The sequence below is a fragment of the Grus americana genome, chromosome 2, assembly GCF_028858705.1.
Source record: "Grus americana isolate bGruAme1 chromosome 2, bGruAme1.mat, whole genome shotgun sequence".
In the NCBI taxonomy this organism is placed as follows: Eukaryota; Metazoa; Chordata; class Aves; order Gruiformes; family Gruidae; genus Grus; species Grus americana.
The window spans coordinates 28,667,788-28,693,240 of NC_072853.1; the positions used below are offsets into that span (position 1 = coordinate 28,667,788).

At 36.9% G+C, this 25,453-nt stretch overlaps 1 long non-coding RNA gene across 1 annotated transcript in view; it reads right to left on the reverse strand.

Annotated features, from left to right (window-relative positions):
- LOC129203599 (uncharacterized) overlaps window positions 1-21,735 on the reverse strand; it is a 41,389-nt gene extending 19,654 nt beyond the window's left edge. The window contains exon 1 of the long non-coding RNA XR_008576088.1: window positions 21,683-21,735. This is a non-coding gene — a long non-coding RNA (uncharacterized LOC129203599). The remainder of the gene's footprint in view (window positions 1-21,682) is intronic.
- Between the last annotated feature and the right edge of the window lie 3,718 nt (window positions 21,736-25,453).

A 25,453-nucleotide genomic window follows, 5' to 3' on the forward strand; every position in this document is an offset into this window, starting at 1 on the left:
TTCTGAAAATTTGATAGCTTGCTCTGAAACAAATGTAGGGAACCATTTATGAGCTGGGATATATCTAAATCCTGGTGTTTGAATGAGTACACTGTCCTAGTTAAAAAGTAAAACAGTTTGAACAAACAGCAAATACCTCAGCTTCCAACACAAACAGAACAAGAGCTCTGTAAAACATCTCATTTTGGATGTTTTCCTGCCATAAAAAGAATTTGATCTTCTACCTTTAGGTTGTAAACTCAGTCATTCTGAATCCAGTGCCTTCATAAAATTCATGACTTGAAAAATGCAGGACAGAATTAGTAGTTGGAAGGTTTCTTGCAATGCAGCATCATAATATAACTCTTTGACACTGAGTCTAATAGCTGTGCCACAAAGCGAAGTAAGACTCATGGAAATGACTGAAAGCCACAGTTAAATTAATATTTCCACTTCCATGCATATGTAACTCACATTTACATAGACAGTAACATGAAAAAGAATGAGTATAAAAATAAGTAACTTTCAGATATTATCTATGACAAATCTGAAGCTGTACAAGTATCCTCAGTTCAATTGCTTTTAAATCAGTGGTAAAAAGGAAAGGTTCCTGCAACAAGTACTGTCTATCCTGGACTTTGGGAAAGCCTGAGTTTGGGGCTAAATGTAAGTAGAGAAATTCCATATCTGTTCAAGAGGAATGCTGGGTTTTACAACATCCTGCTCAAAAAGACAAAAGTGGGAGCTGTTTGAAGCTTTTCAGAGCTGTGAAATGTTCGAAGTTTAACCCGAGATAGACAAACTAGCAGAGTGAAAATGAGGTGAGCAAAGAGAAATGAGGAATATAGTTTCCATGTGACTTAGCAATCTGTCACTTCTATCTCAATGCCTTTTATGATTCATGGCTAGAGAATACAAGATAGCACTGCATATAGTAAAATCTTACAAACAGAAGTTTTGAGATGGATAAGTTACAAGCTATGCAAAACTTTAAAAAAAGTGTCAATAAAAGCTTTATATCTTTGCACTTGTTTCCTGTGCATGCAGAACACATACCTTTCAAATGTTTTATACATAGACACTCTTTGTTTGAATTTCCTTGTCTTTTTTTTTTGTTCTGTATTTTTATCTTTATTATTTGTTTTACTTGCCATAAGTCTAACTTTTCATAGCTTCAAGGAACTCCTAAATGTCTAAAATGACCTAAAATATTTTTTTATTAAACAATAACAACTCATGACTTTAACATTTTGAAATCCTGGTTTCTTCAAGAAGCAGAATGTTCTGAGTCTCTGTGAGAAGATGAGAGTGCAGATTATAATGATAGAACATGTCCTGACTTTTTTCCTGCAGCTCTGGAAAAGATAAGATTTTAAAGCCAGCACAGATACATTTGAACAGAAATATTATATAAAAGGAAATTGCTACCCCTTTTAAAAGATACTGCACTGCAGTAGAGCCCAGTGAATGGTGATTGTCATAAAATTTTGTAATTGTGATTTACTTTCAGAATGAGTAGCAAACAGTGTTGCAGGATTTATATTTCACTCATTTTGGGAAATATTTTTGATATGTTAGTCCAGGTACACTAAATCTGCTCTCTTGTGATATTCAGTCAGACAGATTAACCTAGGAGTCATCTGTGATGACAAAGCACTTATGATAACATCCTCTGGAAGATTAATATGGAATACTGTTAATCACATGGCCAAAAGACTTAGATTAAGGAATATAAACACCACAATTTAAAATTAAAAAATCACCAGATATTTTTTTTTTTTTTTAAGAGTACATTGGTGTTGCCTTTATTGCTATTCCAGGTTCTTAAATCTTATGTTTTCAAGATTTTCTCTGAAACTTTGATGACTAGCAAGTTTTTAGCATATCTGTTTCACTGTTTGGTAAGACTTGAATCCAGGAATGAAAGTTGTGAGGAGAGTTGAGGTTCTCTTGCAGAATACTGATTTGTGTAGGTGAGATTTTGGAAAAGCAGAAAATATGACAGCATAAAATAATGAATTTTCAAAGCTACAGATGTTCCACATTTCCAGAATGCAACATGCAATTCTTTCCAAAGCACTGAAAAAGCTACTATATTTTATATCAGAAGTTCAAAAATATTATCAGCAACACTTAAACTATTTTTTTTAAACAAATAAAGTTTATTCTGAAATACCCATAAGAAACTAGAACATAAAAAATGTTAAAACATGATCATCAAACTAGTTTCCCATAGGACATCAGAGAAGTTGCTAGCAGCACATCATAATTAAAGGTTGGTCTTTGGCATTAATGTTGCATGATATAACCAGACTTTATAAAATGGGATATAACTTTTTGATAAAAATTTAGATATGATTTAGAAGAAGGAGCAAATAGTGATCAGTTACCACCAAGCTGATGTGGTTCCTGGAAGACAAATATATAGTAGTAGTAAAAAAAAAAAAAAAAATCCATTAAAAAGTGATGAGACAACAACTGGTGTTCAAAGGTAAGCATCTCAGCTTTTCGGCAAGCATCAGAACAAAACTTCTATTGATCAGTTTCAGGTTGCTTCCTTACACCTTTGCAGTACATCTAAGAAATAGAACAGTATAACAACCTTTTCTTGATATTGCAACGTATTATATACTTAATTTTGACACAGCACATCTAAATACTAAATGTGGTATGTGTGCTATATAAAATATAATTTCATGAGATTTGAAGTGACATGGTAGATTAATAAAAACATTTTTGTAAAGTTTTTTAATATTATTGGGTTTTTTTCTAAATTCATGATCTCTGAACTGGCAAAAGTACTGCAGTATTAATTTGTTAATGCATTTTAAAGGATGCACACATTCAGTGGCACATCTTTAAAACAGATAAACTTCTTTATTTCCCTTTGACCTCACGTATTTTCTGAAGATAAAGCAATTTTCAGGATATACTTGGGATCCACTTTTCCCATCTCTTGTTAATTGTGAGTTTGACTGTACAGTGAAGTTCCTGCCGTGGAAGGCAGTGTGCGAAGACACTCCCGACATACAATAAGGGCACGGCTACGGAGTTAGGGGCAGACGGTCACAGAGTTCACCTGTGCGTATCCCCAGCAAGGCACCAGCCAGCTCTGGCTCCCAAGTTGTGCAGTCCTGTCAGTGTGGGGCTGTGCTCTGCCTGCACCCCTGGGAGTCTGGACTTACTCTCGTGCTAATTCAGCTCCTTAGCTTCAGTACAGGTTGGCTTTCCCCCCCTCCAGTAGGTCTGAAGCCCTGCTGGAGCCCTGAAGGTGCTCGTGGACAGAGCTAGAAGATTATTCATAAAACAGTATTTGGCTGTCCCAGTCCAGTCTCCTTAAGACTTCTTTATATGTAGTGGAGACTGGTAGGTTTTCGAGGGAATCATGCAAAACAGGTACCTAATTTAGATTTTTCTAAATTACATCCTGGACACTCCACCCTGTTACACAGTAACTTGCTTCCTGTGCAGTAATTTTTCATGTAGGTAAGCCACAGTCAGAGCCACAGTCAGGTCAAGACATGATCTCAGTACTGGTTTAACAATGCAGTCTTTAACAAGCCTAAAGACACTGTGAAAGCCCTTACGCATTAAAGACAGCATTTGTCAGCCTTTAAATATCTAAGAAATTAAATTTGTGGCAGGCACTAGGGCTCACAGAGAGAACCAGAAAGTTGCCTTCCACTGTGTTGGGTTTGCGTGGCAAGGTTTTGGTAGCGGGGGGGCTACAGGGGTGGCTGCTGTGAGAAGCTGCTAGAAGCTTCCCCTGTGTCTGATAGAGCCAATGCCAGCCGGCTCCAAGACGGGCCCACTGCTGGCCAAGGCCAAGACAATCAGCACCTCTGTGATAACATATTTAAGAAGAAGAAAAACACTTAGAGAGAGAGCTTTTGCAGCCGGAGAGAGGAGTGAGAAGATGTAGGAAACTCTGCAGACACCAAGGTCAGTGCAGAAGGAGGGGGAGGAGGTGCTCCAGGCACCGGAGCAGAGATCCCCCTGCAGCCCGTGGTGAAGGCCATGGTGAAGCAGGCTGTCCCCCTGCAGCCCATGGAGGAAGGATGAGGGGGTGTAGAGATTCCACCTGCAGCCCGTGGAGGACCCCACGCCAGAGCAGGTGGAGGCACCTGAAGGAGGCTGCGGCTCGTGGGAAGCCCACGCTGGAGCAAGTTCCTGGCCAGACCAGTGGCCCTGTGGAGAGAGGAGCCCATGCCAGGGCAGGTTTGCTGGCAGGACTTGTGACCCCGTGGGGGACCCCACGCTGGAGCAGTTTGCTCCTGAAGGTCTGCACCCCGTGAGAGGGACTCCATGCTGGAGCAGGGGAACGATGAGAGGAGTCCTTCCCCTGGGGATGAAGAAGCGGCAGAAACACCGTGAGATGAACTGACCGTAACCCCCACTCCCCGTCCCCCTGTGCCGCTGAGGGGGGAAGGTTTGAAGCCGGGAGTGAAGTTGAGCCTGGGAAGATGGGAGGGGTGGTGGGAGGTGTTTTAAGAGTTGATTTTATTTTCTCATTCCTCTACTCTGTTTTGCCTAGTAATAAATTAGATGAATTCCCTCTAAGTTCGGTCTGTTTTGCTCGTGACAACAATTAGTGAGTGATCTCTCCCTGTCCTTATCTCGACCTACCAGCATTTCGTTATGCCTTTTCTCCCCTGTTTAGTGAATGAGGGGAGTGAGAGAGCGGCTCTGGTGGGCACCTGGCCCCCAGCCAGGGTCAACCCACCACACCACAGAAAGGGTCAGTAGCACTCCCTCCCCTGCAGTGAGGTTCAAGTTCCAGTGCTTCCACATTTCAGCTTTGTCTCTTCTAAACAAAACCATTTTCTTTTTGGTGACTGAAATTGCTGATTGCCAATGGATTTTTCACGTTGTTGGTGTAATATAATACATAATGGTCCATGGGCAGACACAAGCTTGCTCAGAGATTACCAGAAATCCTGTGACCAACGTTAGCAAAAATACCAACTTGAATTAGTGGAACTGAACTCCACTTGTTTGATTTTGCACCCAAGGCACAATTAATTCACGACTTAGTCCACCTTCCCAGAGAAAAGCAAGAGTTGACACTATTAGCTCTCTCTTCCACATGGGAATGATTTAGAATTACTGAAGTAAAAAAAAAAAAAATTCTGAATTGCACACAGCAACCTGCTGATAGTCAGTGCAAATTACCGAGCACTGGTGCATATGAGCGCTGTGTGACACACAACTTATTAAGCAAAGAACCATATTCTGTGGTAGCTCCATGATTAATTGGACTAAACCTCCAGAGAGGTTTGCAACATGCATCATCTGCCACATGGGATGGTTTAACTCAAAGAGATATCTTGAAGGTAGGTTGTAAATGTGATAATTTATTGAAATGAGTCTGAAAGCCAAAGAAGTACAGATAAAATATGATATCAGTACTATGACCTTGTATTTTAGTGACTGAAAAGTTTTAACTGTTGAATTCAGGTCTGGAAATTGTTTAGTAGAACCGTGACTCAGGCTGCTACAGTGACACAAGGAGTTACTATATGCTTTAGCCAGAATCTGCATTGGAATAATCTTACAGCTAAACTAAGGCCAAATTAATTCTCCTTGCTGCATCTTAGGGAATTTTGTGATGACTATTTGTCTTTTACACTGACACTGAAATAGATGTAGTTGTCATTAATAACATCAATATATCTATGCAGAGAATAAAGTAAAAATACGATTTGTAGAATTTTGTGCAAGTAAAAATGAGATTTATTCCAAAGAAAAGCAGCTGTGTAAGTGCTTACCCATCCCCTCACCTGCTTTGTTGAGGGTTTCAGAGAGTCTTGTGTTGCTCATGGATTGGTAGATAATAAGCATTCAGTTTAGTGTTTTACACTGTAACACAGAAGGCTAACTCCCCCAATCCTCCCACAGCACCAGTCTTCAGGTAAGCATGATACCTTTAAAAAAAAAGATTTAGTAGAATTTTAAGTTTGAGGAATTTGTAGTGTAGTATGGACTATTAGAGAAACTTTAAAAAAAAAAAAAAAGGCAAAAAAAAAATTGTCATGGAGATAGGTAGGAGACTTGGGACTGAGAGCCAAATAAAACAAATGCGTTTAGAAAACTGGACTGGAAATCAAACAATAGCTATGGTCCAGTTCAAGGCTGTTTTGGGTTTCTCTGAAAATGAATGAAGCTATGAATTCAAGATGTGAAAGAAAAATTCAAAGGAGGATAAAAAAAAGATGTATCTGGGCAGAAAGATTAAATGCTGAAAAGTGAAATACTTGAGCTAAGTAGTCTGCATGGACTGACACTTAAAAGATGAAACAGAAAGAAAAAGGAACATTTTAAAGATTATATCAATTGACAAGGCCCTGAACAATCTCCCTCCCAACAATGGGAGTCTTTCTATTCATTTCAGTGCACTAGACTTAAAAAACTGAGAGAAGTAGAGAAATCTCTGTAATGGAAGAGCACTACTTTAATTAGCTATAAGTACTTTTGGTACAGTTTGGTCTTATCACATCAAATAGACAAGCCTTTTCAGATTTTTTAACCAATAAGTAATGTCTCCAGTTATAGAGTGGCGATTAACAACTCACTTGTGAAAATCTGTTCATCTGTTTAGGAGTATTTTACCAAAAGCACACATGGACAAATTAGCCTCTTACGGATATGTGAATGGATGCTACTGTCTGAAGTCAGAGGACTAGAATAATAAAGAAAAATGAACCAAAGATGCCAAGTTATATATTTCAGATATGAAGTATTGTAGGAAATAATAGGAAACAATGATTTATCCTAGGCTGAGAACATCAGACACATACTGCAACTTCCATGATTGCATTTCATTTTTCTGGTGAGGTTCAGGGACAACTGAGTAAGTGCATTGACTGACTTACTGAATGTTTCATTTTTCTGGGTATACTTTCAGAGACAAAATAAACCGTGACATCTAACAAATGTCGTATACATTGATAATTGCTACCTTTATACATCAAAATTTATTTCCTTTTCAAAAAACCTTGTATAATTGTAATACACTGGTAAATAGGATTAAGTTGAACAGTAAAAAAATATTTTTACTTCTTCTTAAGCAAGACAAATATTAGTTTATCTCTTGAGACAAAGTGTTTATCCTGAGATATTTAAAAGGAAATATATGGAACTACTATTATTCCAGTAATAATTGCTATATTAAAATCACAGGATCATAGAATCTTATGAATGATTAGGATATCATAGAATGGTTTGGGTTGGAAGGGACCTCAAAGATCATCTAGTTCCAACCCCCCTGCCATGGGCAGGGACACCCTCCACTAGACCAGGTTGCCCAAAGCCCCATCCAACCTGGCCTTGAACACTTCCAGGAACGCGGCATCCACAACCTCTCTGGGCAGCCTGTGCCAGTGCCTCACCACGCTCACAGTAAAGAATTTCTTTCTAACATCTAATCTAAATCGACCCTCCTTCAGCTTGAACCCATTACCCCTTGTCCTATCGCTATATTGATGTCCCTTTAAATAACTTGAAACTCATGTAATTACCTGTGCTGGTTTTGGCTGGGATAGAGTGAATTTTCTTCATAGTAGCCAGTATGGGGCTACGTTTTGGATTTGTGCTGAAAACAGTGTTGATAACACAGGGATTGTTTCGTTACTGCTGAGCAGTGCTTACACAGAGCCAAGGCCTTTTCTGCTTCTCACATCACCCCACCAGCGAGTAGGCTGGGGGTGCACAAGGAGTTGGGAGGGGACACAGCCGGGACAGCTGACCCCAACTGACCAAAGGGATATTCCATATCATATGATGTCATGCTCAGCATATAAAGCCAGTGGAACAAGGAAGGGAAGGGGGGACATTCAGAGTGATGGCGTTTGTCTTCCCAAGTAACCATTATGTGTGATGGAGCCCTGCTGTCCTGGAGATGGCTGAACACCTGCCTGCCCACGGGAAATGATGAATTAATTCCTTGTTTTGCTTTGCTTGTGTGTGTGGCTTTTGCTTTACCTATTAAACTGTCTTTATCTCAACCCATGAGTTTTATCACTTTCACTTTCCCGATTCTGTCCTCCATCCCACCAGGGGAAAGTGAGTGAGTGCATGGTGCTGTGTTGCCAGACAGGGTTAAACCACAACATTACCTTTGCAATGTTTTTGCCTCTCATATACTTTTTCATAGTTTAAGATACTTGTGAAAAACTTTAACAATAATGTTAAGAACAGAAGGAAGAATAAGAAATAGTGAGATTACATGAGATCACCAATTTCAATGAACAAGGACAGCCTGCCATGGCTGTCTTTTTATGATAACTCTAAAAATTTAGTGTTTTCTTTTGTAAATTGTATCATCCAGCTGTCTAAAATAATCTTATATAAAATAGAAAGGTATAGTAAGCTTACATTTATGTAATTGTTTTCTTTAGCATAATACAGGACAAAGAGCATCTTGCAATTGAAAAATATCTGTTTTCAGCAAACCTCTTTTAATCTTATTTGGAAATATCTACTCTGGTGAATATTAACATGAAAATATGTTTTAAAATGTACATCAAAGTCTGGGAGTGGAGATAAAGAAAGTAATGTTGGTTCTGAAGAGTCATAAAAGCTCAGGTTTGTCATTTGATGCACTTCCTTATCTAAACCCAGGATTGTTTAGAGTTGTGCTGTTTCTGACAGATGTTTATGCCCCTGTTCTTAAAGATATCCCAGCAATGCAGATTCTGCAAACCTCCAGGCCAATTTATTCCAGCATTCAACTATTTTTGCCATTAGAAATTATGTCCTGAACTTCAGTAAGAAAGATTTAAGTCCATTACATCATAACCTATCCATCATGGAAAAGAGAGAACAGATAATTCCTCTCTGTATCTGAGAAAACTTGCAAGACTTCTGTCAGTGTTCTTTTTTTCTGGAACAATGAAATCCAGTTTTTCAGTTTCTGATTTTGTTCATGTTTTCTGCACCCCAGAAAATTTCATTGATCTCTTCTGATCCTTCTTTAATTGGACCATATCTTTATTAAAATACGGAGACTAGTGAAAAAGGTACTTGCCCATGGCAGGGGGTTTGGAACTGGATGATCTTTTAAGGTCCCTTCCAACCCAAACCATTCTATGATTCTATGATTCTAAGATTCTGTGATTCTATGATTCTATGATTCTATGACTCTATGATTCTGTGATTCTATGATATCATGCTCTCAGAAAGTTAAGACACAGGAAATTAGAGTAAGTAATCAAGACCTATTAATTTTATACTGAAAGGATATTACAAATGTTAAAAGGCATTCCATTAAGGTAATTTTACAAATGGACTGTCAGTGCTGGTTTTCAGCAGCTCCAGTTTCCCTCTAAGTAATTTTCATTTTAGTAAGCTGATTTCCCACCCTTCCTTAATATACAACAAACACAAAACCAAAGTCCTGCTCACTGCATCCAGTCCCCTGCTGTTATAAATATCTTTATGCTATAGTTTTTTCAACCACTTACTTAGCTGCATCTTTAAACTAGTAAAGTTTCTTGTATTTATATACAAGATATTCTTGTAGAACATTTTAGGAAGTCATTCCTTTGATGGCTCTAATTTTGGCTTCCATTAAGTGTTGACTAGTTTATACACGTTTACTGTTTTTTCTGTTCCTGAAGATGAGTCACATTGCTTCTTAGACTTCACTTACTAAAGTGAACTTACATTCTTTTCATCTTCTACTATAAGATAGGTTTGCTATCTACCTACAGATCTTCCCTCCTTTAGACTAGTTTATGTTGAGCTTTCCTGAACATCATTCATCCTGATTTACACATGTTTTAAGTAGGGCTTTCCTTATCTCTTTCAGAAACCCCTCACACTCTATTTCCTAAAATTAGGATATTTTTTTTTCACTGATATATTGTATAGTGCTCTATATTCTTTCTATTCTAGATTAACCCAATTATGTTTTTTATTCTTCTGCTATTCTCAGCTGATAATCCTCCTATTCATAGAGGAGTCTTTTTTCATTAGTCTGCAAGTGCATGACTTTGCACTAGTATACTTTATTCCATTACCATTGCTCCAGCTTTCAAAGGTCACCCAAGTCCTTTGTGTCTCCTAAAATCTTCCAACTCGCCTTTACATTGACAAAGTCTAATAACTTTGTATCATCAGAAAATTGTGTTAGAATGTTTGTGTGTGCCAAGATAATAAATGAAAATATTAAATCAGACCAGTCTCAAGGTTGGTCTTTGAGGAACTCCTTTAGTAATCTTTCACCAGCCTGGTAATTTCTCTTTCAATGTAAGCATGTGTCTTTTCTCCACATTTCTTGTCCACCTTATCTGTCTGCTCTAGCATAATAAGTAAATTCTGATGCAGTATCACATCAAAGACTTCCCTGAAGTAGATAAGTTCTGCTGCATCATTATTCTCTAAAACCACGACAACCCAGTGTTTCACAACAGCAGAAATCTAGCAAAGATCATCAAAGAACTTTCAAAAAATGGTGTTTCACCATATTCCTTTGTTCTTTTAATTTTATATCTTTATTATCATCTCCAAAACACATTTTAAAGCCCTATTTATTTCTGTGATCAGAGAAATGATCCTACAGAGTACTTGAACATATTTTCTTCTTTCTTGAACATAAGTATCACATTCTGTTTTGTCCAGTCATTTGGTCTTGATGCTGATTTGACAAATGAGAAGTCTGTGTGGACTGGCAATTCTCTCACTATTCCAGAAAAGCAGCTACCTGCATCGTCTGTTGTGATCACTTTTGTTTAGTGTGCGCTGAAGTCTTTCTCACAGAGAACTAAGGGAAAGCATTAATTTTGCTTTGGGCCTAGATTTAGATGTTTCTTAATTGTGTTTATTTCCTACCCCATTGACAATGTGTAAATTCTCCACAACATCTTTCCTTGTTCTGTTTTTATGTGTTTTCATTTCCTTTTCAAAGTCAAACTCAGCTTGAGTTTTGGCAATTCCACCTTAGCCCTGTATTCTATAACTCAAAAATCTTTCTTTGCTGATCAATGTCAACTTCAGTTCCTTCCAAGTCATATGTTTAGTTTACTGTGGAAATCATTCCTAGAAGGCTAAGATGCAAATTCTGTATGATTTATACCTTGGAATTGAATGATTGCTGAGCCTTATACACATTCTTGATCTTTAGTCCTTCCAAATTCATGGACTAGCTTTTTAAACATATCTGATTAAGAACTGGACCTCAGTCTCCTAGTCCACAGAACACTGGCACAGGTTGCCCAGAGAGGTTGTGGATGCCCCCATCCCTGGAAGTGTTCAAGGCCAGGTTGGATGGGGCTTTGGGCAACCTGGTCTAGTGGAGGGTGTCCCTGCCCATGGCAGGGGGGTTGGAACTGGATGGTCTTTGAGGTCCCTTCCAATCCAAACCATTCTATGATTCTGTGATAACACTTTGTCAGCCAAATGCTCCTGTTTTTGCAGCCAGTGCCTGCACATGCTTCCAATCATTAAGAAAGTTTGTTGTGATAAATATCAGAGCTCTTTTTAATCTCAGGATTAGAGATCAAGAAGTATAGATTAAACTCCTTTTTTTACCCCAAGGTAACCCTGATGAGGAAGTGATATATATATTGCTCCATTTGACACATCTCCATGATGCTTTTGCATTCTTTAAAATAACCTCTACTCATGTCTCTTTTCTCCTACCCCACAGCACCCTCTGGTTTCCCATTTGAAGCTCTTTAGGACTTACAGCTTAAACGCTGAATATTTTGTTATGTTTTGCTGGATATTTCTCTGAGATAGGACACCTTTACAGACTTAACTTCCCTCAGTTTTTTATACTATAATCACGGAATTTGGAAGTGAGGTGTTCATGCTATTCTCTGCTCATTTTCTGTGTCTTTAAATGGAAGGGGTATTATCCTTCCTCCTATTTAGGACAGACTGTTTGGCTCAAGACAGCTGCTGTCAGAATGAGTGACAAACACTGTGCTTTCCCTGTCATGTGGAGCTTACTTATTTATCTCTTATTTCCTTGTTTTCCCTAATCTAAATGGAAGGTCTTTTGGCCTCGTAGAACACAATATGCTGTGTTTATGGAAACAGCAGCACTCTCACAACCAGCAAAAATAATTTAGGTAAAAGTGGTAAATGCACAGGGTATGAAACAAAATAGGACCTCAGATTGAGGACCAGGATGGGGAAGGAAGAGGGGGTGTAGAAGAAAAGGAAGATACAGGGAGACATATGCTGTCTTTTCTGTAAACCTATTCGGTTTTGAGATTGTAGTATATTGTTACAAACTATTGTTGTTTTCTGCTTCCTGAACTGAGGAAATTCAGAGCCAGTCTATCTCAAGTATCATCACCAATTGATATTTTCCTCTGAGTACATTTTTTATCAGCAGTTAAAGACAATTGGCTTGCTAAACTCAAAATTAAGTTTTACTTCTATATGTCCTCATCTAGGTCCTACAGAGGACTAGCAGGGACACTTGTGCATTACATCTTAGTTAAATATGCATGCATTAACCTCACATTAGATCCAAAATCCTAAAACTTCATTTTGTTGTTGCACATTGGTGAGTCCTGTGGAGAACTGGAAATGAGCATTGCTTCCCGTAGTTCACCATCTGCAGGCAAAGGAGCAAGTGTTTCCACCACTATAGACCTCAGCCCCTGGTCAGCTGCAGCTCAGCCAAACCAGTTTGCTTTCATAGCACTGGTACCAACATTAATTGCTACTTCATTCAGGGCTACGCATATGTGGAGGCTTCTTGTAGCAGCTAAAGTGATTCTAGGTCTTGAAAGTGCTGCAACAATTTGTTGAGAGAGGCCAGGCTACATAAGACTCCAGAGCACATTGTGGTGTAAATATCTTGCAGATATTTAGCTGTCTAATTGTAAAGAGTAACCATCAGTTTGGAAAACAGCTGGAGTTCATCCTAAAAGTGCTGCGTTAACATCAGATTAGACATGAAGGAACGGAGAGCTGTCTCACATGATGGAGCTATTTGGGCACGTCAAGTCATCACGTGCCAGCGCTTCCATAGCAGCTGCTTTCTCAACTGCAGCCACTGAAAATGCTCTTAACGCATGTTAGAGAAATTTGCTTCTGTCTTTAGAAAATTTTGTCAATAAAACATCCATTTCATAAAAAGTGGTAAGTGACACCTGAAGAGAGAGCTTTATTTTAGGTCACATTGTTAATGCGATAGCTGAAAAAAAATGATATTTTTAAAGAGCAAACTTTAAATGTTAAGTAGGCCCTTTTATAATGTAAAAATTATCATACTTGGCCTTCTACGTGTTTTTACACTGCTGACTGATGGTCATATGCTGTTAATGCTTCACCAAATGCCAAAAATTATCTGAAAACAATTTCAAGACAACTACTTTAAGTTTATTTACATTTGCAACTTCGTATTTTCAAAGAAAGTTAAATAATCAAGGGTTGATTAAAGTTAAGAATATGAACACGTTGCTGTTAGTATTCTGATATCAATATTTTCTAAATATTCAGAGCACTTTCAAAAAAATAGAATTTAATTGACTTCAACTTTTTCTTACTGAAAGCTGAACAGGGCAGCAATATTGCCATCCCCTTGCAAATTATACTTTTGCAGTGCCATTTATTTTGATGTAGCATAATTGAAATGAAATATGACAATATTCTATCCAGAATGAGTCATAAACTAGAAAAAGCAGATGTCTTAAAAGAAAAATCTGAACAGAGGAAGCAACTCAGTATTTTAGAAGGAGAGAGAGAAATTCAGTTCCCTGACAGAAGATGAGAGGTAGAGAGTTGGAGACAGAAGTAGAAGTGGAAGGGCAACTTGGAGATGCTTTTGGAGAGGGAAGTATGTTTCAGAAAAGGAACCAACTGTGAAAAATGTTGGCTGTTTTCTCTTGGTTTAGGCAGCCAGATGTTAAAACTGGGGATGAGAAAACTGAAATTGTGCTGAAAAGAATTAATGTATGAATAAGAGAAGATTCATACAATTAGTATGTCAAGAAGAGGTCTTCAAGATGTCTAATAAAACAGTCTACATACATAAACTAAAACATTACGAGAGCCTCCTTGAGGACAGGCCAGCTGCACTGTCCAAGCAGTCGTTCATTGTAGGTGTCCTCTGCATGCTTCATAGTTACCTCAAAGGAGACCAAGAGACATGGATGTGTAAATTATTTTGGGCCAATTTATTGAAAACTTAAGAGAGGCTTTACTGAACGTATTTTCATGTGGTGGCTAAATAGATCTACTGAGCAAGCAAAAACAGCTTTTGCGTATCGAACATCTCGTTGAATGCACATTTCATTAGAGAGGAATCCAGGGAGTGCTGTTAAGGAATAAATTATAGTATAAACATTGACTTAGCAAAAAGACCCTCAGTAACTTGGCTGTAAAATCTGAAGTCTCCACTAACTTTAAAATAACTGTATCTAGCACTATCTATTATTACTGTGTGTGGTTAGCTAATGTTCTGAATAAATAAAGACTGTTTTAGCTATAAAGGTATTGAACTTTAATAGCCAAAACTGTGTTTTTATCTATCAGAAAATAAATTTTCTGAAAAATATGAATTTGAGAGGGAGAAGGAATGGGTTACAGAGCAATTGCAGGCCTGTGTTTTATATGAAAAACATTTCTGGTCGGTAAAAAGAGCTTTTTTTTTTTTCTTCTTTTTCTTTTAGTGTTTCATTTCAGCATTTTTTTAAAAAAAATGTTTTTGCTTGACCTCAGAATAAAAAAAAGGATATTCATTATTAATGCAACTCTGTGTGCAGCCATCGTCAAATATCCTTTATTTGACAGTGCACATTCCCATTAGTCAGTCAGCCTATGAGTACCCCAGGTTTATTCATGCGGCAATAACTCCAAGTACCGATCAACAATTCCTGGCAAAGTCTAGCTCCATTTGGCAAATGATGACCTGAAATCACTGTGATTCATGCTTTTGTGCCCACATGGTTCTACAAAAGCAATGCACTACACCCAAAGAAAAACTTTGACATCATTAGGAGTTCCTCAGAAATATATCACTAGCACTGGTGGCAACAAACAAAAAAAAAGAAAACTTTTTCTCTGATTCCTATGAGTTTCTTGACAATTTGTGACTAGGTAGAGATGGAAAATTCCAGTCTCAGTTTTGTAAGACAAAAGCTTTTTAAAACTGCCTTCACTCTTTTTTAGAGAACTCACTTTTCTCGCAGAACTAAAGCAGTGATTCAGAACTGCATGAGTGATCATGCAAATATTTCATGTTTGAAAGGTATAATTGTTACAAAAGAAAATACTATACTAGTGGGTTTTTAAATACCATTTTTTTTATTTCAAGTTGATAAAAAAAACCACAAAACCCCTCTGAAATTGGAGTTTTGTTTTAAAATAGTGTTTACATTCAATTCTATTAATTTCTTTATTTTGTGTTCATAACTGTACTCCAAAATTTCAACAGTCTGATGACTCATTCGTATCTGATCTAGATCACTTTTATCTTAGTATGGTACCAATTCAGCAGACACAAGAAACACTGTAAAATTTGTCCGTAAGCAGGTAGTTTTGTTAATAATCTCAACAAAAAATCAAAATATGAACAGCCTGTAGACTCAGTTATGCTTTTCTTATGCCTGAATCTGAATATGCAGAACAACATTACTGGACAAATTTGCAATACTATTATAGTAAAAAAAAAAAAAAATTCTCCATCAATACAGAACTTTTTTTTTTTACTCTGAGAACATTCATATAGGAGAGAGTAATAAAGATTGTTCACCTGATTTATATCAGTGAGATGAGGTAAATCCATAAATCCAGGCTCCATCATTAAAAGTAATTGCTTACCTACTATTACCACATTAGAGTCAATCATTTCAATATAATCTTCAATTTTAATATTTTATATTGTCAATAGAGGGTTCTGTGCTGAATCACACCACTCATTTATTGGCATCTCAGTGACTGCTGCACAAAAACTTGTTGAAAACTGCCTTTAACTGGAAACACCACTATATTACAATTCTGTGTTTATTGTGCCCATTTTGTCTTTGACACTTTCACATGTAGTGAAAAAGGGAACAAAACACTTAAAGAACTGAAACATTATTCCCATTGCTTCCACTTTTAAAGGCAGAAACATTTGCTGAAATGTGTATGAAGGGTGTGTTACTGTTCGGAAGCCCAAATAAAGGTTCAACACCCAGATGTGTAAGGCACCAGACACGGTTACAGGAAAGAGGCCTGTTCCAAAACAAGTCTAGCCATTTGAAACCACATGGCATGATATTTTGTCAAAACCTTACTGTGCCATCCTTTCTTCTGCAGCTACTTTTTATAGAAGACAAAAGGAACATATTTCATATGTAAGAACACTTGACTGTCATCTGATATTTTAGAACTGGGGAGAGTTGTTTACAATGACAAACACCTATTTAAATCATTTAATGCTGTCATACTGAACTTTGGAATAAAATTGCGACAGCTGATATCAGGAAAGAACTCCCATCAGATTCCCAAGGCTTTGCATAGCCATGGTGGTATTGCAGTGACGTGTAGGACAGATCACTGGATTCACAGCTGCAGCTTTATTTTTCTAGATATATAAGATATTCCTGTAGGTAAAAGAGAAACACGGAGATATGGTAGACGGATGAAGTCCAACTGCCTCTTATTATATATTCTAGGCTTTGACTGTTACCACATCACCTTCGATGTGTGTTTATTTTCAATAAAACAGAAAAATAAAGTTATTTTTGGTATCATGTTTTATTAAATTTCTATCAGATTTACCCTTTAATGACCTTCTGTTTCCCCCCAAAATCCTGCAGAAATTAAAACTCTATTGAAGATAAATAAATGCAAATACTTAAAAGAAAGCTAATACTTAGAGGCAATGCAGATTTATTCAATGTTTCTAAAATGAGAGCTATAGGAATTTAAGTAGGTTTTTCACTCTCGCTAGAGTATGATTTACGCTCTTTAATTAACATTCCTCCTACCATGACTTTGTTGTAGAAGAAAAAGCAAAGAACATCAGAAGAGTTCTCACTTAGAAATATAATGATGCTAGCTGTCAATTACTGCTTTAGAGTGAAATATATCTAATTCTTCCTAGTATTCATTAATTGGTCTTGGCATAGGCAGAAGTATTGTGTACTTGGACTACCTTTACAAAGATAGCTGAGATGATAGCTGTTATTATTCAGTTAAATTAACACCATATACAACTGTAAAAGTCTAATTTTCAGGTGTCTCAGAATTTTTTAACCATCAGTCCTTGAGATATTTGCTGAGGCAGGTGTCTCTGACAGTAACTATAGTTCTGATGCATAGACAGGGGTAGTGCTAGACTTCAAAACATCACACCAACAATTCTTCATTATCTTTTTGATCAACAGAAATCGTCAGAAGAAAATAGTGAAATAAAAAAGGACCCAACTGATTTAGAGGAATGAGAAAAAGACAAAATATCTTTTACTCTGAATTAATTTGTGATATTTTTGTTTCACAAACATCCAAGTTTGTACATCTGTACAAGGACTCTACTTTTCAAGCTGCCCTGGGGAATTTGTGGAGCTGTCCCCTGAAGCTCTAACACTAGGCTATTTGCTCAGACTAACTGCTGCCATCAGCCTCTGCAAAGAGGACAAGCTTTATAGTAGCCCATCACACCTGAATTTAGTGATATACCAAATGCTCAAACTAAAACAGCAAGACTCATCAGGCATCGGAGACAGCTGCTGACTTGGTACAAAATGGCACAACTCCATTGATTCTGAAGGAGCCGCATTCTCTCATTCTATCTCAATAATTTGCCAGAATGTGTTATATACTTCGGTTATTCAGAAAGAGCTAGCTGTGATAACAGAAGTCTTCAGTTATATGAAATAAATCATAATGTCAGTTATTACCTGTCTTAGTTTTTCTCTGGAGAATGATTCTTCCAGACAACATTAACTGTATCTCTTGACCACTCTAAAGCCCATAGAAGTCTCTAGAAAAATAGTTCCTTAATGTATCTCATTCTCAATTTATACACAAAAAATAAAGATGAATGCCTGTTGTTTCTTTTCCCTGAAGTATTGAATACAGCTGGATGGAAAACAAGATTTCCATCTTTTGATAAATGTCAGAGTTCTGGCATTTGTCTTCAGTTCCTGATGTGAACAAAACAAGCTTTCAAGAGTTTTGGAGAAGAAGAGGGAGAGAGGGCTAATTTCAGAGGAGCCGATACTTATAGCATGCATGAAAATTTTAGAATATAATCTGTTCCTGGGGGAGAAGGGACTTAATGCCCTATTTGCTATGTCCTAAGTGAAAGCACTTAACAACAACTTTCTCTGGGGCAGTTTGTCTGTGGCCCTTGCTCTCAAAATCTATCCTTGGTCAAAGAAATATTTTCAGACAAACTTCATTTGACATCAGGATAACTTTGTGAAATGTGTTAGTGTGAAGGAATCTGGGGTTTGACAACAACTTTTAAATAAAAGATATTTTACCTCAACCATGAATGATGAGCCCCAACAGTGGTACAGCTCCAGCCCCTGTCTAGTCCCAGCCTGGCACGGGTGGTTTCCGGGCTAGGTGATGGTGCCAGGGACCTGAGGCAGTATTCCCCAGAGGACGGGGGAACCCACTTCCCAACCCCAATTGGAATAGCACCTATGCCTTCTGCCAGATTGTGATCATGCTTACAGCCTGCAATTATTAATGACTAAAAGAAGGACAACAGGCTAAATGCTGCCTCCACGAGGCATTCAGGCCATCCACCTGAGATGTATTATGGTTCCTTTCTGTGTAGAGTCATAAAAGGTGCTTGTATGGACATCTGGACCTGAGGTCAAGCTATAGAAAATCAAGGCTCATTTCTTTCATCTCACCAAAATCTATGGTTTTCTCTCACATTCACCAAATTAGCAAGTGTGGCAGGTTTTGCATTTCTTAGCACTCTGTGCTAGTTCCTTTTTTTTTTTTCCTTTTCCTCATTGTCTCTTTTCTTAATTGTTAATCCAAGTGAGATGTGAAAATTTCTCCTATTTTGGTCAAAAGGGAGAAAAAGAAAATTAGAAACAGACATTTTACAGTAGGATATAATTTTCAAATAAACCTTAAGTATGGTTTCAGCAAATGGCACTATAACAAGAAGCAATATTTCTTTTAAAACTTCATTTTGCTTTATCTGGTAATTTTAAACAAAAATGATACTGAAATTTCAACTAACAGTTGAGAGCTACTAAGTAGTGTGAGAAAATGGGAGAGATAACGATTCCTTGACCTTTTCAGAAGTAAGAAATAGGACACACTTGATCATAGAGTCAGCCCGAATGAAAAATAAAGGAGAGTTGTTCTCACATGCAATCTCATAATATTGCACCATTTAGACAAAGAAAGCATCTGGATGTATCTTTGCTTGGTTCCCAGTTAGGCATCTTACTAACAAGCCTGCTAACAAAAGTCATTATGATCACTCAGTCTTTCTATTTAATCTGTAGAGGGCAAGTGTAACTCACATAGCCCAAATCTTCAGTTTGGGGTGAACCTTAATTCCAGGTCAAACCTTCAGTCTAGGCCAAATTAAGGTCCTTGATAAAAAAGGTCCTTATTTTATTTACACAACATTGTATTGAACAATTTCGTGAAATCAAAAGAAACTTGATAAGTAATTTTATTTCATTGAATCAGTATTACATCTGTGACAAAATTTTCAGACAAAAAAGTGTTTGAGAAGCCTGGCAACAAGCTCTCTTTAACATCTAATACTAACAGAGAGCTCTCAGCTTATTTTGCAAGGTAGCATTTGAGAATCAAACTTATTTTGGGTTTCTCAAAAAATTTAAAGTGTTTTTCAGTTTTCAAGTGATTAAATATTTTTCAGCAAAAATGCCCAGTTGTCAATAGGTATTATACATTTTTCCCACAAACCATAATACATGTAAAACTTTCAAAAAAATAAAAAAATCAGTCTGACTATATCATTTAAAGAGAATCTTCCATGAATATTTAAACTTCAATTATTTATGGGCAAAAATACCCCAAATATAAAAATCTCCAAACCTATAAAGATTGTGAAAAAATCAAGACCCAGACTACTGGATCTGATATTTCAGTCTTTGGCTCAGAATTTGCAGGAGGCTTCAAACAGATATTTGTTGACCCTTGTGGATGTCACTGAGAGGGCAAGAATATGGCTTTAATGACAAAATTTAGGTGACACTTGCCATCTTAAAGCATATTTACGTGTAGGTATCCTCCACTGGGACAGAGCATCATTTGGATCAGCAGATAGTGGCATAAACTCTGTGGAAAAGAAAATATTTTAACCTTGCACATGGGAACTGATTAATTGATATACTGAGCCCTCTCTTTCTGTGACTTGACAATATGAGTTTAATGTCAGCATGCGAAGCAATGGCAAACTGCGACAAAGACTAGGTACATCTTTGTCAGATATTTGTTTTTGCTTGAATCTTGAAGAAAGAAAGTTGCTGTGCAACTTGACTCTTCTGAATTTTCCAGAAAGATCAACAACATCCGTTTGTCATCCCTCAGTCACAGAATCCCAACAAATTCCTGGAGTGATTAGGAATAAAACGTTTCCTTTAGCACCTCTTGTGAACAGGTCAGAGTGCAAAGGAAGGAAACAACATTCAGCACTTATTAAGTCCTGGAGGGTGGATTAATGGCATTAGAGAAGAACTGACAACTAACTCACCAAAGAGGAGAGCACATCTCTTTGCTTCTGCCGCTGCTACTTTACAAGTTGACCTCCACCCCAGCTCTTTTCACAGCAGCAGGTTTGACAGATGAGTGATAATGAGAGTCCAGATAGTGCACAGAACAGACTGCTGCTCGAGCAGCACAAAAGCTAGTCATCACGTAACACTTGCCAGGCAACTCTCAAAGGACATTGCACTTCCAGTCCTTTGATCTTTTTTTAAAAAAAAAAAAAAAAAAAAACCAAACCAGAGCAAGCAGAGTAAAGCTGGGACACTTTTAAAGCATAAACTGTGGTCTGCTACTCTCTTCCCTTTCTCCTCACTCCCGTTTCCTCATTCTTTGCAAGACAGACTGCATATATTAAACTTTGATAAATTACAAATAAATCTTGCTGTTCACAGAAACTCTGTAGTTCACTTCCACTGCAATATCAAACTGTCTTTCAGATAATTTATCAACAACAAATTCATAAGAAGTCTTATGCAACTGCATACATATGCACACACCAGCACATTAAAGACACATACAATTAATTAGACAAAAGATATTACTCTAACTTGTCTCTTGCATATTTTCTCATGTTATAGGGATTTGACCTTTATGTCAACTTTCTAGTATTTAGAGATCCACACCACACTTTCACATCTTGGAAAGGAAATATTCATGTTGTGCATGACTGCTTTGCTTCCTCTGGCAGTCCTAACATGTTCACTTATCTTTTCCAAAGGGTGGCATAATTTTAGTGCTCAATTCATTTTATGTAGTAGTTTACATTTTGAAGCAGTGTGCAAACTTTAATCCTCACAGTGTCCTCATGAGAACTGAGAGGAAACATTATCTCTGCTTTTCAGATAGGGAAACAGAGCTTTCACACATACCCCCCCCCAATCAAGCTGCAGTGGCTCAGAAAACTGTTGCCCATGGGCTGATCTCTGGTAATAATGTGAGCCCCATTGAGCCCCTCTTATAATTACTTAAATCTCAGTAAAAGAGATCTAAGTCAAGGTATTGTTACTTTAGATATGACATAAGCTAAAAGTACACTACTCACATGCAATTGCAGAGATTCCGCTGTCATTATGTCGTCCCACGCGTGCATATTCACAGAACGAAGTATGTAAACAGTTTTCCACAACAGCAGTATCCAAATGTTTGCCTCAAGTCACCACCGAGAAAAGTTTAACCTAAACTGCTGCACTTTGTACTGAAACTGCTGAACGCCCACATACTTCATGTCAATTTTGCTGCAAGTGAGCTCTGAAGAGAGATGGCAACAAAATTCGGGAAGATTTGTAGTGTCTTAAGCCACTGCAGCAATTTGAGCCTTGACTCGTAGTGGCACCGAGTGATCCAGCTTTTCCCAGTATCATAAAATTAATTATCACCAAAGACAGAATCAGGGTTAACCAGTCTGGATTTAATATTCCATTCCAAACAGATCTTCAAGTTGATTCTGTACAACTCAGGACTTTACAAAGACACAAAGTGCACATTTTCTAGTGTCTTCAAGTAAATGAGTAAAACTTTCAAAAAGTTTAACTGAGTTTTTTTATCTACCAATTTTTCCTGTGGAGAGGAAAATAAATCCTCTCCATGAAATTATTTTATAATTTACACAGCTCCTTTAAAGCTATTTTAAAAGGCTTGTACAGTTTTATTTCTGGAAATGGCAACAAAGATACAAGTTTGGCCTTCTACATAGTGATTTGTTACATGAAGAAAAGAAAGTGACATTCTGCTTTACAGAATTTTTATCAAAATGTACTTTTATATTGTAGCTTCTCCAGCCTGTGGGGCTGTCCAGACAGAATTTTCACAGTAAGCCATTGCCACCACAGCTTATATATGATATATAAAAACAAGACAGTGATTAAATAAGACAATAATACAATAACAACTGTATCTTACAAATACATGTTTAAACAAGAAAGCAAGTACTGTGAATTCTTGGAATAAGTGAAAAGAGGGTGAGGGAAGGTGCCATGACTGCATCTACAGGTATGTTTATCAGAATATCAAGGACAGAATGAGATTTAAATTCTGACCTGCAGAGAAATATAAAATGAACTAATTTATATTTATTAACATGCAAAATATATGTAGAGGATAAAATGCACAGCACATGTTTTAAAGTGTAATAAATAAAGACATAGGGGAGCCAGGCATTGCTTCACCATGGAAGACATTGAGGATGGATGTCATAAGGCATTTGTAGAACACCATGTAAGAGGCAGAACATTTTTATACAACTGAAAATTAAATGCCATCTAAGAGGACAGGACAGCCCTACAGCAAATTGACCCTTTGACAACTGCAACCAAAACTTTAGAGCTGATGAAATCAAACCAACATCGGAGTCAGCAGTGAAGCCAGTCATAGAACCCACCAGAACCATGCCTTTTTTTTTCTTTCCTGTTGTGTTCTTCTTGTCAAGGTTACTTTCAAGGAAATAAAATTATATATGCTGCATACAGTACATATTGGCAAAGCATAGGTTTTAATTTTAGGAAAGAGAATCAGGTGTAAATGGAAGGGTAAATAAAAAAGATACACTTCTGAAATCAATTCTTGACTTTGTGTAATAAAGTACTAAGAGAAAGTGACAAATAAAATTACACTAGGACTCAAATAAAATTGTTAGTAGGGTTCAGAGTAGTGAGGACATTGTTTTTGTGGGTTTTATGTTGTATTTTCCCTCCAGTATAAGAAAGCTAAAGGATAAGATAAAATCTGAATTTATAGAAGATAGATTGTGCAAGACTTATCCAATATTTTTCTGTATAAAATCATTGGATTTTTTTCTAGATCAGGAATTGAAATAGATGTGATATATTTGGATTTCATGAAGATGTTTTGAATAGGTCCATATTAGAAAGTATTGGTTTATATAGACAAGATGAGGTTTTGCTCAAGAACTGCATAGTATGAAGTAACCTATTTTTTGGTCTTCAGGAACAACCTGTACACAAAAGGAGTAGGAAGTACTATAGGACTAATATAGGACTAATATAATATGAAAGAGAATAAGGATGTCATCAAGAGAAGAAAGAATATTCTTCAAGACTGAAGTAATAGAAATGGAAAGAAACCTGATAATAAAATTTGCAAACACATGCATTTAGGAATTAAAAAGGTCTGGTAAAAGCAGAATCCATATGTTGGAAGAGGCAAAATCAATATCATATGTCTGCGAAAAAAAACCCAAGGTGATTCTGAAATGAATGAAACGTGCATGTAAGGTATTTGTAGTAGACAGAGTGAGGTTTTAATACCATTTGAGAGGACACTGAGATCATTCAGAATTCTGAATATAAACTTTGGACTTCCATGAAGAGAATCTTTATGGCTTCATTCACTAAACCTGCTAAAGGGGCAAAAAATTTTACTACTCTGGTTGGCAGATTGTGGAGCCAATTATATAAGAGAACACTGAAGATATTTATATATGTATGAGTTCAAATAAGCATATGTTTGCTTTCCCTGTAATGCATGGTGGGTGGATGTGAGTCAACTTCAGTCAGATGATCTGGTCAACTTTAATTCCCCCTGTGTTTACTAACACAGATTTCAAGTTTCTGACTGTATATTGCTCTTTCCACAGAACTCCTGCTTCATTCAGGGTGCACAATGAATAGAGGCACTGAATGAGCAATTACAGTATTAAAAAATGATTTTTATCCTCAGCCAGGGTGTATTTCCATTTATTATTTACAGCTCACCATTAAAGCTTCTGCACTACATACAGAACTATTCACTTCCACCTGGGCTTCTCCATTGTATAGTCATTCAAAGGAATATTACACAAAGATAAATCAATTCATCTTTTATAATACCCTATCAATGGATTTCATGTATTTCAGAGGCTGAGTTGCAGCAAAATAAGAAACCCCCATCAGTTACTTGAGAAAATGGTAGAATTTAGCGTCCAGATCCCAGAATACTATTATAACCACAAAACTTCCTGGTTTGTGGATTACACGTGTCCCAGTTTTCTAACAAACAAAGCAACAGTCCTTTTTCTAATAACCTTAGCTATTATAAAGCTATGATTCATTCCATCTCCATTCTTCCTGAATGAGGCACGACTCCTGTGAAAGATTACTATGACATTATGTGATAAAGGGTTATAATACATATGCAGAAAAAGGTTGTACAAAAAAGATCAAATAAGCAATCTTGTTCCACCATTTCCTAACTTGAGTGTTTCCCATAGAAATGTAAAATTCATAACATATATGTATAAATTATCTGAATTTTAACTGGTGTTCAGGTAAACATTTTTGCTTTCCCTGAAGTGGAAGGAAATTTTCCTTCCAGAATTATTTCATATTAGCATTATATTTAGAACTCTTTTATTAGTTGCATATCGGTGGCTATATTCAAGTATAAGTATTTGAATTTGAAAGGAATGGGCAACACATCAAATACAAGATATACTAATATTAGTTTGCTGTTAATTAACACTCAAAGTCCATGTTAATCCTTGGAGGTGAAAACTCATTTCCATGGGGAAACTAGCTGAAGTCTGAGTACTAAGGATGAGCTTCAGAGCTACATGTTATTAGTAAAGATACCAAATTCAGATATAGTATTTTTTTCCAGATATGTCCAATTAACATTCAGCATGAATGATGAATAAATGGGACTGATCTATATTTTCTGTCAAAACTGTTTCTCTGTGTATAATTGTTTTTTGACTAAACAGGGTTTTTTCATGAAGTATATGGTTTTCATAGAAAGTGTGAGGATTTTTTTTTTTTTTCCTGATGGAACAAATGAATATATGAAATATTCAGGTTTGGATGTCTTGATACAATGCATC